The sequence below is a fragment of the Prionailurus bengalensis genome, chromosome C1, assembly GCF_016509475.1.
Source record: "Prionailurus bengalensis isolate Pbe53 chromosome C1, Fcat_Pben_1.1_paternal_pri, whole genome shotgun sequence".
NCBI lineage: Eukaryota > Metazoa > Chordata > Mammalia > Carnivora > Felidae > Prionailurus > Prionailurus bengalensis.
In genome coordinates, this window is record NC_057345.1 from 215,207,350 (window position 1) to 215,220,085 (window position 12,736).

Sequence of the window (12,736 nt, forward strand, 5' to 3'; positions counted from 1 at the left end):
ATCTTAAACCCACGCTCTTGATAGACATTAAACAAGAAAGTCAACCCAAAATATCACATCACTCAGGAACACTGCACCCTTTCCCTCCCCTGTATTGAGAAAAAAGAAGTTAGAGCCTTCTTCACATCCCTACTGGCCAAAAAAATGTGACAGCGTTGTACTTAGTGTAATTTCAATGACAAAGGGAGTCTTTTTTTTTTTTTAGTTGATTTGTTTTTGAAGTAGAAACTTAGTATTAATATTCTGCCATGCCCTCTCTCTGCCTCCCCACACCTGAGGACACTCACAGCGCCCCCAGGAGTGGGCAGTATGGAAGCACCGACTGTAAGGGCCTGTCATGGCTTGTTAGCAAGAAAGCATTGGAGAAAGCCATGACAAGTTAGCCATTCTAGGAAACTTTCCACAGCTGTTGCACTAATTAAGACCTTTTTGGTCCCAAATAGCAGAAACCACTGGAGCTCGCTTAAGCAGAAAGGGGAATTTGTTTTAAGGATCCTGTGGCGACTCCCAGAATCCAAGGGCAGGGAACCAGGGACCGAATGAAGTAAGGCAGGAAACCCAGAAAGCCTCCTTCATTCCTGTCCGTCTCTCCTGCTTCTACACATCTGCTTCCTCCTTCCCCTCCCTCAGACTAACCTCTTTTGCTTCCTGCTCCTCAGTGGATGGCTGCTACCTGACAATTACCAGTCCCCCTGAGGGAGCTGATTTCTCTCTCCCCCTTCTTCTCCTCACACACCTTCCTCCTGATCTCCCTCTCCCTTTCTCTGTCCCAATTCCACATTCTAGGGTGGGATCAGTTTGCCCCCGTTTGAGTTACGTGCTGGCTTGGGAGAGGGGGAGCAGGACAGATAACAACCTACCACAGCTGTGTTCCCTCCTAATTTATGTGTGGTGTCACTCATTTTGCTCTCCCAGGACTTTGAAAAGTTTCAATAACCTCGATATCACAGGGGTGAAATACAGGAGCATATATTTAGAGACAAATTTGGCTTGAATCGTCACATACTCTGCCACTTTACTAGGGATGTATTTTTGGACGAATTACGTAACTCCTCTGAGCCTTACTTTCCTTTACAAGTTGAAAGGGACATACAGGCAACTAACTTTCTCATAAAGTACAGGGTCTAGCCTACTTTATGCTTTATAAAATAGTGCCTCTTCTTTCTTTCTGACAAGGATTAAGGCACGATGCCTTACCAAAAAGATGTTGGAGTCATTATGTAGATTAGAATTTTCAGCCTACCTTCTGCTCTCAAATTCTGTTCTTCCTTACCCAATTTTCCTGTCTTCTTGTCTACCCTTGCTATCAGCATATTCATAACCCAAAGGACTTTGATTCTAAACCTAGAAAATTCTCTGGGGCCATCTTCCTAGGCCATGGCCGGAGGTACCAAGGCATCCCCTGAAGTGTATCTACTCACAGATATGTTGGTGTTTCTGATAAAGGGACTAGAGGGTGAAAACCATTTATGGCTCTGCCTCAGCCTCAGCCTATTTTCCAGGAGTTTGGAGTTGAAAGAGCCCAATTAAAGATTCAATTCAGTAAATATTTATTGTCGCTACCATTTGCAAGGCCCTGAAATAGATACTGTTGGATTTGAAAAGTACATAATTGAAACCGTCCTTTCCTTCAAAGAGAATGGTCTGGAAGAAGAGATGATGAGTCTACATAAATCGTTAATTCGGGATGTTAGCAGAACTGGTTAACTAAGGGCCCATGTTTATGAAGTTAAATCATCTTAAATGAGAATGGAAAAGTTTGAAGCCAGTTCGTGGAGGATATTGAATGCCAAGCTGAGGAGTGTCACGTCAGCATGGCTGGAAGCCAGTGAAGGTTTTTGAGAAAGGAGCGAAGAACTTCACCCTGATAGCCAGATGCTAATGGATCTGAAAGGCCGAAGAGGAGAAGAGACCGGAGTCCAGTTGGGGAGAGCTGCTTCAGTAGGAAAAGAGGTTGGGATGATGACTCGAGGGCCAGTCCCAGGCTTGGTAGGGACCCGGTGGTGGGGATTGGGCTGAGACCGAGGGAGTGCCCCGGGAGGCTTGAACCCTGGTAGTGCAGGTAGAGGTGCAGACTGTGGACGGGGACTCCCCCTCTCCCATCCACGGGCCGGGATTAGAGAAGTAGCACTTTGCACTCCATGCTCCACTCCATTCTGCTGCCGGAGAGCACTTGCCGCGACAGGAGGACAGGAGTGCTGCCTCGACAGCTCCACTTGCCCTGCCCCCCTCAAAACCTTGTGAGTTTGGGGGGTTTTTTTTTAATTTTTAAAATTTAATTTAGTTATTTTATTTTTGAGAAAGGAAAACTAGACAAATTTAAGCATCTAATTTGGAAATTCCCTGGAGCAAACAGTAATTATGAACACATTTTTGCCTCAAAATCTAAGTATTTAATATTAAAATCAGCCAGGAAGTCATTATCAGACTGCCTTTTTTTTTTTTTTTTTTTTTTTTTAAACTGTAGAATCGGCTCTGTGAACAATGAAACAGAATTTTGGCCCAAAACGAATATTTAAAAGACATACAAGACCAGACTTGGCTTTTCCCCACTCATGAGAAGAAAGAATTCCTGCATTTTTGCTGTTAAAAGTTACAAAGTTCTGCTCACGTTGGCCAAAGTAATAACAGAATCCCTGGTCATCCTAAAATATAGCTAAAATTTATTTTGGCATTTTTGTTTGATATATTCATGCTGTTATTTTCAGAAATGCTTGTATATATCTCTTAAATAAGTCTTTCACCTCACTAAACAGAGACTCTAGTAAAGGTTCTCAGTATTTTACCCAACTGTGCGAGGTCTATTCGGGCCCATTCATGGTGCTTTGGTCTTCCTCTTAATAAAAAGCAATCATTTGGGGAATACATTTTCCAGGCAGTTCCCCTGCCTCCCAGGGAAAATATTTTGGCCTCCCAGTGACCATAGGATTCAAAGACTTGACAGGGAAGCCCTAGAATTCTTGAAGAGCTCGGCCTCTGAAAGATTCATTGTTGTGGAATCTCCCTTTGAAAGAGACCACTTTATCTTGCTCCTAAACATCTATAGGACAGACATAGCCCTCTCTGAAAGGAAATTCTGGGTAATGTAGAAGAACAAACGTATGTAGGTAATCCAGTATGGGTAGTGTGTAATTTGAAGAATGATAGTTCCATTTTTATGGTTACCATAACAATCATACAGTTGTGCAAAAAATGTGTATAGCTTTTATAGAAGGGAGCTGGCACCATTGTAATGATTCTTCTCATATCAGAACAACTGTTTTCAGATCTGAAAAATAGGGGTGGCTTAACCCTTCCCCAGTTAGCTCAGCATGTTCCCTGAGAAGGCTCTTTGGAGCTCCAGGACTGTTGAAATGTATTCACCACTTACATTTGCATTTTAGCCTGATAAATGGATTGAGAATTAAGGATGATGATCCTTTCAACAGCAGGTTCTGAATTCCTAACTTGGGAATTCAAAGGATGAGAAAAAAAAAATACTGTTCCTCAAATAGAGATGTAGGAGAGATGTCTAGACATAGTTAATTCCTTGACTTTGTAACTATTCTTAATTCTGTCCACTAGAATTTAAATCCGTTAAAGACTCGCCTTTACCCCATTGTGTTTGTCTCTGATAAAGTCATATTGAAATTTGGTTACAATTTCCATTTTATTTTTACATGTTAACTATGTCACTTCTGGAAATTACAAAACAAATTTAAAAGTATAGTATATTTGAGTGAAAATATATCTATGCATATTCTTTCTTTGGCTATTTTTTCCTATTTTTGTACACCCTTTCCAAAAAAAAGTACTTGGGACGCGGCTTCTTCTGACATACTAAGGATTATCTACTTTGAATAAACTTGCTATCAGAACTCAGTATGTGACTTTTAGGTTAAGGATAAAAAAAAAAAAAAAAAAAAAGTCACATTTGGATTTGGTACCTAAAAATGAAGTCATTGTAACTTAGTCAACCATAGAGGAAATTTTCCTGAAAGAAACTTGGGGTATATATTACTTCCGCCAAAATGCTTCTGAGGTGTTTAAATCTTAAGATAAAGTTTGGAACTAAGGGTGACTAGAAGAGATGTCAATTTCAATTGAAATGAAGCTTCTCAGTCTACTTCACTTCCTTTAACACTTTCTCTTGAATTCCTGTCCCATTAAATCAAAACTCTGCAGTTCCATGACCTTTGGCAAGTAGCTTAATCTCTCTGAGCCACAGTTTCTCCACGTACAAAATGAGAACAGAAATAATATCCACCATTATTATAATTCTGTCCTCTCAAAAGGTGCTTTCTAGAAGATAGAGATAAAAGTGTTTTTAGTGAGAGCCGGATATCCCATTATATTGAAGCCCTCTAATGTGTTGATATCTGTGAAGATTTTGTACATTGTATCAAATTCTTTATGCTTAAATTTTTAACACTCTTTATCTAGAGCCTTCAAGATTTGATCTCTCTGTGAGAGCATTTCCTGGAAGTTCATTACTATTTCATTTTGTCTGATTTCAAAACTTAATTTATATTAGTCTGTGTTCTCATAGCCTGTTTTTAACCCCAATCGGATTTTTAAAATCTGGACTGTAGGACATTCTGCTAGCAGAGATAAAAGGAAAAAGAAAGCTGTTCCGAGAGAGAGCTTTGGATAGAGACACTTTCTGGGCCCAGTGGACTCAGCTGCTCTCATTGCTCCATTAGGCATGCAGAACCGCATTCCGAACCTCTGTAGACCTAGGCTGGAGACTTCTTGGAAGGAAGGTGAAGGAATGCAGAGGCCAAGCCGTCTCTGCTCTACATATAAAGTTTCTGGGTTGAGTTGTGCCCAGTTGTTCAGTGCCCTCAGGTCAACTAACTTGGTGGATTCTGGGCCTTTGCACAAACTGTTTTGTCCAAGTCTTTCTTCCCTGCTGTAACCCATGGTTCGCTTCCTCACCTCCTTCGGGTCATCTTTAAACGTCATCATCTCATTGGTGCCGAGCCTGGCTGTCCTAATTATAATCAGCCCTTCCAACCTGTCCCCCCTACTCTGTCCTAATTTTTGTTTCTTTCTTCTTCTTCTTTTTTTTTTTTTTCCTGCACAGCACTTAATGACAGTACTTTTTATTTTCTGTCTCCTCCCCCACTAGAATATAAGTGGGTAGGCATCGTTATTCTTAACTGTGACCCAAACACCTAAAACAGTCAGTAGATGCCCGGTAAATATTGAATGAAGGAATTTTGGCCTTCTTTCTCTTGACCTCTGCTACTTTCTTTCTATTGACGTTCCACTGGTTCTTACAACTTGGTTTTCTTCTTGACACAAAATAAGTGAAAATTATTATGAAAATAACTGCATTTTCACACAATTATAAACCATTTAGAACAAGAAAGAGATGGGCCTATTTCTTGGGAAAAGTTATGTTTGAAGGGCTGCGTGGTGAAAGAGGGAGCCAGCTAATTCTTTGTGGCTACAAGTAGCTGAACTATGGAGTTTTTCAGAATTAGATGTCAATTCAGCATGGGAAAGTACTTTCTGATAGAGCTCTCTAAATTGAATGGTCAGCCTAATGAGGAAATAAACTTTACTGCCTCCATATCCTAGATTTTCAAGATGTGAGTTGATCTCTTGGATTGATTTTTGGTTTAGAGTCATGTGAGGGATAAAATTTGGACTAAGGTGACCTCTAAGGAACTTCCAGTTGTGAGGATTCTCTGATTCTGGTCTCTGAACCGATATGGAATAATTTCCAGGATTTATTGTGAAGTGCAAGAAAGCAGGCTGCAAAAGAGTTCATAGTATTCAGCTGTTTGTATAAGAACAAAGAGAAAATAAGGAAAAATAATATCAGAAAGGAAAGCAGAAACATCGAAAGGATAGACCAGGATATGGTGAAAATAGTTATCGCCAGGGGATACATGGAGAAAAGGTAGAAGGTAGAGAGGAGAGTAAGGCTTTTGTGAGTACACTTGATCTTTGAACCATTTAAATGTTCAACAATAAAGTGAAGTGAAATCCAAAAAGAGATAAAAACAAAACCTCTAAAATTGACATAAGACAAAGACAAGCGGTTCTAAATGTGTATTAAATGCATAGCATCACCACATACAGAGAAAAGAATTCAAATAACTTGTGGCCCTGTACTTGTGAGCACTCTGTACTTTGAGTGGCTGTATTCTAAGGATAAAACTCCAAATAAATCTTAATAGACTCTTTGCGCTAGTGGCATTTGGATTATAATTCGGTAACTGTTTTGAATATTGAGGTCATTGGGAGCAAAGGTTCTCACCGGGAGAATGAAGGTATAAATGTGGAATGAGAGAAAATGAGGAAGAATGCTGTATATTAGACATCAGTTGGAGTGTCAATATGAACTCATGATTTTTAAACAGTATGTTGGGTTCAACCCCATGGAGTTGCCAATTTCTAGGCCACAAATAGTCAGATATCAGCAGTTTCTCTGATTTAACTCAGTATTTTCTAGTTCTGCTCATTAAAAGGGCCTAGAAGCCGTGAGACCCCAGTAATAATGAACACAGCAGTCTAGTACCCTCTATTGGTTTCTGAGTATCATTCACTCCCTGCCACAAGGAATTAGGGCTCCTAAGGGAATTGGGTGATTATTAGTCTGGGACGGGAATGTATAAGGTACGCCTAAAACATGCTGTGCCAGAAAGCAGAGAAGCACTCAAAGGTTTATTGGTTTATTTTTTTTATTTGTTAATATTTATATATTTTGGGGAGAGCACAAGTACGGGAGGGGCAATGAGAGGGAGACAGAGGATCCGAAGTGGGCTCTGCACTGACAGGCTGACAACCGTGAGCCCAACGTGGGGCTCGAACTCACAAACCATGAGATCCTGACCTGAGCTTGAAGTTGGATGCTCAACGACTGAGCCACCCAGGTGCCCCAAAGCACTCAAAGATTTATTGTGGAGACATACCACAAGGACATGGGAGATCTTCTGAAAGAGCTCCCACTAACCTAATTTGGGACAATTTGAGTATCAGAAAGAATAGTAATGGTAGTAGATAATAATACATTGAACTTCAAAAAAAAATCAGCGAATCTATAATAATGCTCAAAATAAAACAAACTTTGGGGTGCTCACTTAGGCAGCACAATATGCTAAAATTGGAACAATGCAGAGAAGATTAGCATGACCCCTGCACGAGGATGAATGCAAATTCATGAAAAACAAACTTCGGGGGCACAGCAGGAAAAGTTCTTGGCAGAAGAGAGGCAACTAATAAATGTATTTATAGTATATGAAAAGCACCATTTTATAACTTGAAGAGTTACATTGATTCGGGCAGAAATTACCAGTGGATGCTAAAATCATTGCTTGAAAGGTTCTGTGAGAACAGGATATCCACATTATCTAGAAGCCTTATTCCACAGATTATTTGTTAAATACCAAGTAAAAGGTAACCTTAAGGTAGAAAGATCTGGCTATTAGCACCTTAACCAAGTAATCAAATATCGCAGCCTCACGGTTTGTGCCTTCTGAAGGAATGCTGGATGGAGTGCACACTATCACCTGTGCAGTGTTCAAGCTAGAATATTCAGCCTCAGTCTCATCGAGACTTAAATCTTAACTTTCTGTTTGGGGTGGGGGGGAGGCGCCTGGGTGGCTCAGTCGGTTAAGCGTCCGACTTCAGCTCAGGTCATGATCTCACACTCTGTGAGATTAAGCCCTACGTTAGGCTCTGTGCTGACAGCTCACAGCCTGGAGCCTGCTTCGGATTCTGTGTCTCCCTCTCTCTCTGCCCCTCCTCTGCTTGCGCTCACTCGCTCGCTCTCTCTCAAAAATAAATAAAAACATTAACTTTCTGTTTAGGAAATTCAGAGAAGATTAATTTCGCCACATTTTATTTCTTTCTGTCCCTTCCTTTCTTCACCTTCCGTGAAGAAGCAAGCTGCTAAATCCAGAACATAAGACATTCTATAAGACATCTGGCTGGGACTCTTCAAAAAAAGCAATGTTACATTAAAAAAAAGGATGGACTGTTTTACATTAAACAGACCAAAGAGACACAACCACCAAATACTAGGTATAAACTTTGATTAGATCCTAGATCAGGAGGAAAACAAAGAGCTAAAGAAACTTTTGGGGGGCAGTTGAAGACATTTAAATATGATCTGTAAATTAGATGTAGGGAATTATTAGTCTTGTCTGTGGTAAAAATGTTGTGGTTCTGTAGAAGAATGCCCTTATTCTTACAAAATGCATGGTAAAGTGTGGAGGGGTAATCATCTCTGCAACATAAGTTTAAATAGTTCAGATGGAAAAAAAATCTAGATGTATGAAGGTGGGGGTGGAGAGAGGAGAAAGTAAAGCAAAGATGACAAAGTGTTGACATTTGATGAATCTTGATGAGAAGTATATGGGTGTTCATTTTACCATTCTTTCAGCTCTCCTGAAAGTTTAACATGCTTCAAAATGGAAACTGAAGGGAAGAAAGTTAATTTTAGCACATTCTTTGAGTCGAATCCATGGCTTCCCTGGCCCATGCCATAATCCCTGGCTCCCACGGTTCCGGCCGGCCTTGTCCCATGGCCTCTGCTCCAGAGTGTCGGTTGTTGAAGTATAAAAAGAGGCACAGAATGATGAGAGGTTCCGTGGATAAGGGAGTGTAACAGGGAAGACTGTTTCAGTTGGTTCCGATTCAGCCTCGTCCTATCTCTGTCCTTTAGAAAGTAACTTAATAACCATGTTCCCTTGGTCTGGAATTTTGCTAGAGCTTGAGGTAGATCTTCTGTGGACTGTAGATTAAAAAGCCATGGTTACGTAAAAAGAGCCTGCCCAGGCCATCGCCTCATTTCTTCCTGCTCGCTCTGTGGCCTCAAATATGTCACTTCGTCACTAATGGGGCAGAGAGGGACAGATGGACCAAGGTCTCTTTCTGCTTTAAATAGACCTTAGTCTTTTCCTGTTCTGAAAAATCTGGGATTTGTGTCAGACTTTTCAGCATCTGTTGTGGCAGTAGGGCCGAGTGAAAGAGTGTTAGCATTTCCACAGCTGCCTTCAGAAAAAAATAAAAGGTCCGGGCCTGCTACACCAAGGGGCACAGACCTAGGTTTGGACAATGCTCTGGGTCGGCCCATCCTGAGGAGAGCCAGATTGGAATGGAAGATCATGAACTCAGCATCTGACGTGACTGGACCACCCAGCACCCATCTGGCTGGGCTCTCTACATGGCACTCCGTGGGTGAGCGCCCCAGCTATGTCGTTATGTTTCCTCCTATAGTTGACATGAGATTTGCTGGTTTCTGTATAGACTCTTGGTACCATCTCATCTAAGAAAGTGTTTGTGTAGAACTTTTATTCTTTAACTTCGTAAGATTATTTCTCAAAATTTTCCCGTTCCTTTTCACCCATTCGCCATCATCGACCCAGATCCTTCTCAGCCGAATCGCTTCCTAGCAAGGAGGCACACAGAGTCACGGCAGAGGAGGGCCTCTATAAATGCTGTGAGTCTGGAGATGGTCCCTCAACCGCAGTTTGTAAAACACTGTTTTATGAGAAAAGAAGATGGGATGAAGACCGAAAAGGACACCCTCGGAAACAATAACACTGTGGTGTGACCACAGGTTTGCATGCCAGGAGGTCATGAGTTCTAATCCTAAATGTATTTCCCAAGACGCAGTGGCAAAGTTGAACGGAAAAGTGCTAAAGAGAGCCCTTTGGTCATTTTTTCATTCACTTATCCATCAACTATTCGTCGTATTTGTGTGCCTTCAGTGTGCTGGAGGAGATAGAGAGACAGACCCGTGCCAGAGCCAGACCTCGAGCAGCTCCCAGCCTTGTCACGGTGAGACAAGGCGACGCAGGGTCGGAGGAAGACCTGTCCCTAAGGACCCACCGGCATGCTGGGGACAATGGCCAGTGCCGTTGGAGAGGGGCAGATTGCAGGCGTGGGCGGCACCGCGGAGGAGAAGCACTGTCCACTCTGTGGAACCACAGAGGTTGCCTGGAAAAAAGATGGCTTCATAGCCAGTCCTTTCAAAGCTAGGTATAGGCCTTGGACGCTGGAGGTTGGCTGGGTGAATGTCCCATTTAGGAACAGCACAGTGTTTCAGAGACCAGAGGGTATAGAGGAAAGTTTGGCACGTAAGGTCCATGTCGGGACTGTGCAAACTGACTGGAAAAATACAGGTTGGGGCCTGATCCTGAAAGGCTTTGAATTCTAAGCTGAATTTCTCTTTTACTCAGGAAGGAGTTGATAAAGGTTCTTGACCAGACACATGCTTTGAGGTGATTAATCTAGCAACACCCATGACCTTAGGGAGAGCAGTTTCTGTGGCGTGGTAAGGGCCATGGCCCAAATCCAGCGAGGTGAATAGTGACGGCCTGGTGATAGAATGTTGCCGTGGAGACTAGACAGCTGCCCCCAGCCCCAGGGAGGTAGAGGTGCTGGTGCCTTGAGGAGGAAGGCGACGCAGGGTCGGAGGAAGAGTGTGTGAGTGACAGAGGAACAGAAATTCTTTCTATGGTTTTGTGATTTCCTGGGATTCTTGGCAAGGTCTTAAGGGATTAAAGAAGGCGTTTAGTTACTTTTCATGTGTTCTTTTCCTGGACCAGTGGCTTTGAGGAGGACAATCTTAGAAGTTTTCTGTCACTTGAAAAAGTTCTACTAAGCCCTTGAGTCACGTGCCTTCAGAAATTCTGGTTACATAACGTTGCTCTGAATTGGAATTCTGCAGCCTCATGAACTGGAGTCTCACTCTTTCCCTCCCCCACCTGGCACTCTATTTCCTGTGGGTCAGGGTTAGCTTCTTTCTAACCATTGTTGCGGAACTCTTTAAATATTTGGTCTCACAGGTTCTAAAAGCTGGCAGACCAGGCTGCTCCCTGCAGGTTGTGAGACCAAAGCCTTCCAGAAGAGGAGCCAGTAAAATCCCAAGCATGTTAACAGAGTGTAACAGCTGCACAGGGCACCACCCCCGTGGGGCTGGGCTCCCCAGTGCTGAGGCCAGCAGCTCCCAGCCGCTGTGGCCCACAACCAGAAGGAACCCTCACGCACCGCATCATGGCCGATTCGTAATTGTGGCGATGACAACAGATTAAATCACTGGCTCTCGGCGCTGGGGTTTGTCAGGGTCACTCACTGTTCCCTTGCTTCTCCCAACTTTCCACAGTGAGAGAGCAAGTTTGGAGTCCCCTGCTACAGTACAAATACTTGTTGGGAGCTCGCCAGGTTTTACTGTGTCTAGAAGTTCGTTCTCTTAGTAGCCCGTATCGAAGGTCTTTCCTTCCACCATCCCCTTCAACGTGATCCTGAAAGGTCGTAACCCCTCGGTCTGCCTACGTACGTACTTACACCCTGCTTTTTTAAAAGAAGTGATTTAAGGTACCTAACAGGTACACATATAATGTAGTTAATTTTTTTTAGTTCGGATACAAGGCAAAAGGAATATATAAGTGGGATAATTAGTTGCAGCCAGGAGGAAGCTTAGTTCACAAAGTTCAGACTATAAATAAGATCCTTTTGAGGCAAGTCACCATAGTTTCCTGGGTCTCCTAGCAGCCCAAGCAAAGAGGGAAACTTAAAAGGATAAAATTCACGTCTGTAAAATACAAACAAACCATTAGCTCAGGAGGGGAGAAGTGGGTCCTTGCCGCACATAAACTTCCCCCAAAAGCACTCATAAAAGGGGCCACATGTTCGGATGGACAAGGCCCTCATCAGCTTCCCTGCAGTGAGTAGCATAGCCATTTTGTTGACTTCTTGCCACGGCCCTTGGGGTAGGCCTGGTGACAAGGCTCCATCTGGGGCAAGGACTCCCCTGGAGGCCTGTGCGGCGTGCAGTTCATCACTTCTCAGAGGGTAGTCTCCTGAGGAAGATGTCAGATCTGGGAGATGATCTCCCACCAAAAAAAGAAAAAAAAAAATCCCAGACCACATAGACGTGACAAGAACTATGTGACAGCGGCACATTGAATGCTCTAAGAAGTCCCGCAATTAAGAAATTGGCCCAGCATTCCCCAAACTGATTTAATCATCAGACCTTTAAACAGACAAAAAAACAAAAAAACAAAAAAAACCGTAGTTGGCACACTGGGGAACATTGATCCAAAACAGGGGTCAGCAAACTTTCTGTTAAGAGCCAGGTAGTGATGTTGAATATACAGTCTCTGACATAACTACTCAGCTCTGCCATTGTATCCAAAAAGCGTGGCTATGTTCCAGTAGAGCTTCACTTATGGATACTGAAATTTGAACTTCATACAATTTTCCCATGTCATGAAGTAATATTCTTTTGGGGTTCCCCCCCCGAACCATTTAAAAATGCACAAACCATTCTTATCTCACAGATCATTCAAAAACCAGGTGGCAGGCTCTTTTTGGTCTGTGGCTATAGTTTGCTGTCCCATGATCAAGGATAATGTTAGGGTGGTATGTCTTTCCAGCAAGCCTTCCTGACCACTGTTCCTCAGAGTTGTTTTAACTTAGACTTTTATGTTTCTGGTTTAGGAGCAGATTAAAAAAAATAATAAAACAGCAGTAGAGAGTTGGTTTGAGTGTTTACAGGCTATTCTAAGATTTCTCTCAGAAACAGTTAGTGGGTCCTCTTAAACAAGACATTTACAAATTACAGTTGAAGCCCTAAAATTTTACTCTGTCGTATATGCCTGCATCAGTTTGACCCTGAAATGTTTTAGGGGGCATTATTCATTCATTCACTGAAATAAAAGTCAAAACACTGTGAGACATTTAATTTTAAGAAAACATAACTTCCTTTTCAGCAATCGAAGTAAACCAGTAAACT

The 12,736-nt window shown here is 42.4% G+C and overlaps 1 protein-coding gene and 1 non-coding gene across 5 annotated transcripts in view; both read left to right on the plus strand.

Annotated features, from left to right (window-relative positions):
- The window catches only part of DIS3L2 (DIS3 like 3'-5' exoribonuclease 2), a 348,656-nt gene that overhangs the window by 194,973 nt on the left and 140,947 nt on the right, over positions 1-12,736 (plus strand). The window lies entirely within an intron of this gene.
- LOC122482272 lies at positions 7,066-7,167 on the plus strand. Its single transcript, XR_006297073.1, has one exon. It is a non-coding gene; the product is annotated as a U6 spliceosomal RNA (small nuclear RNA).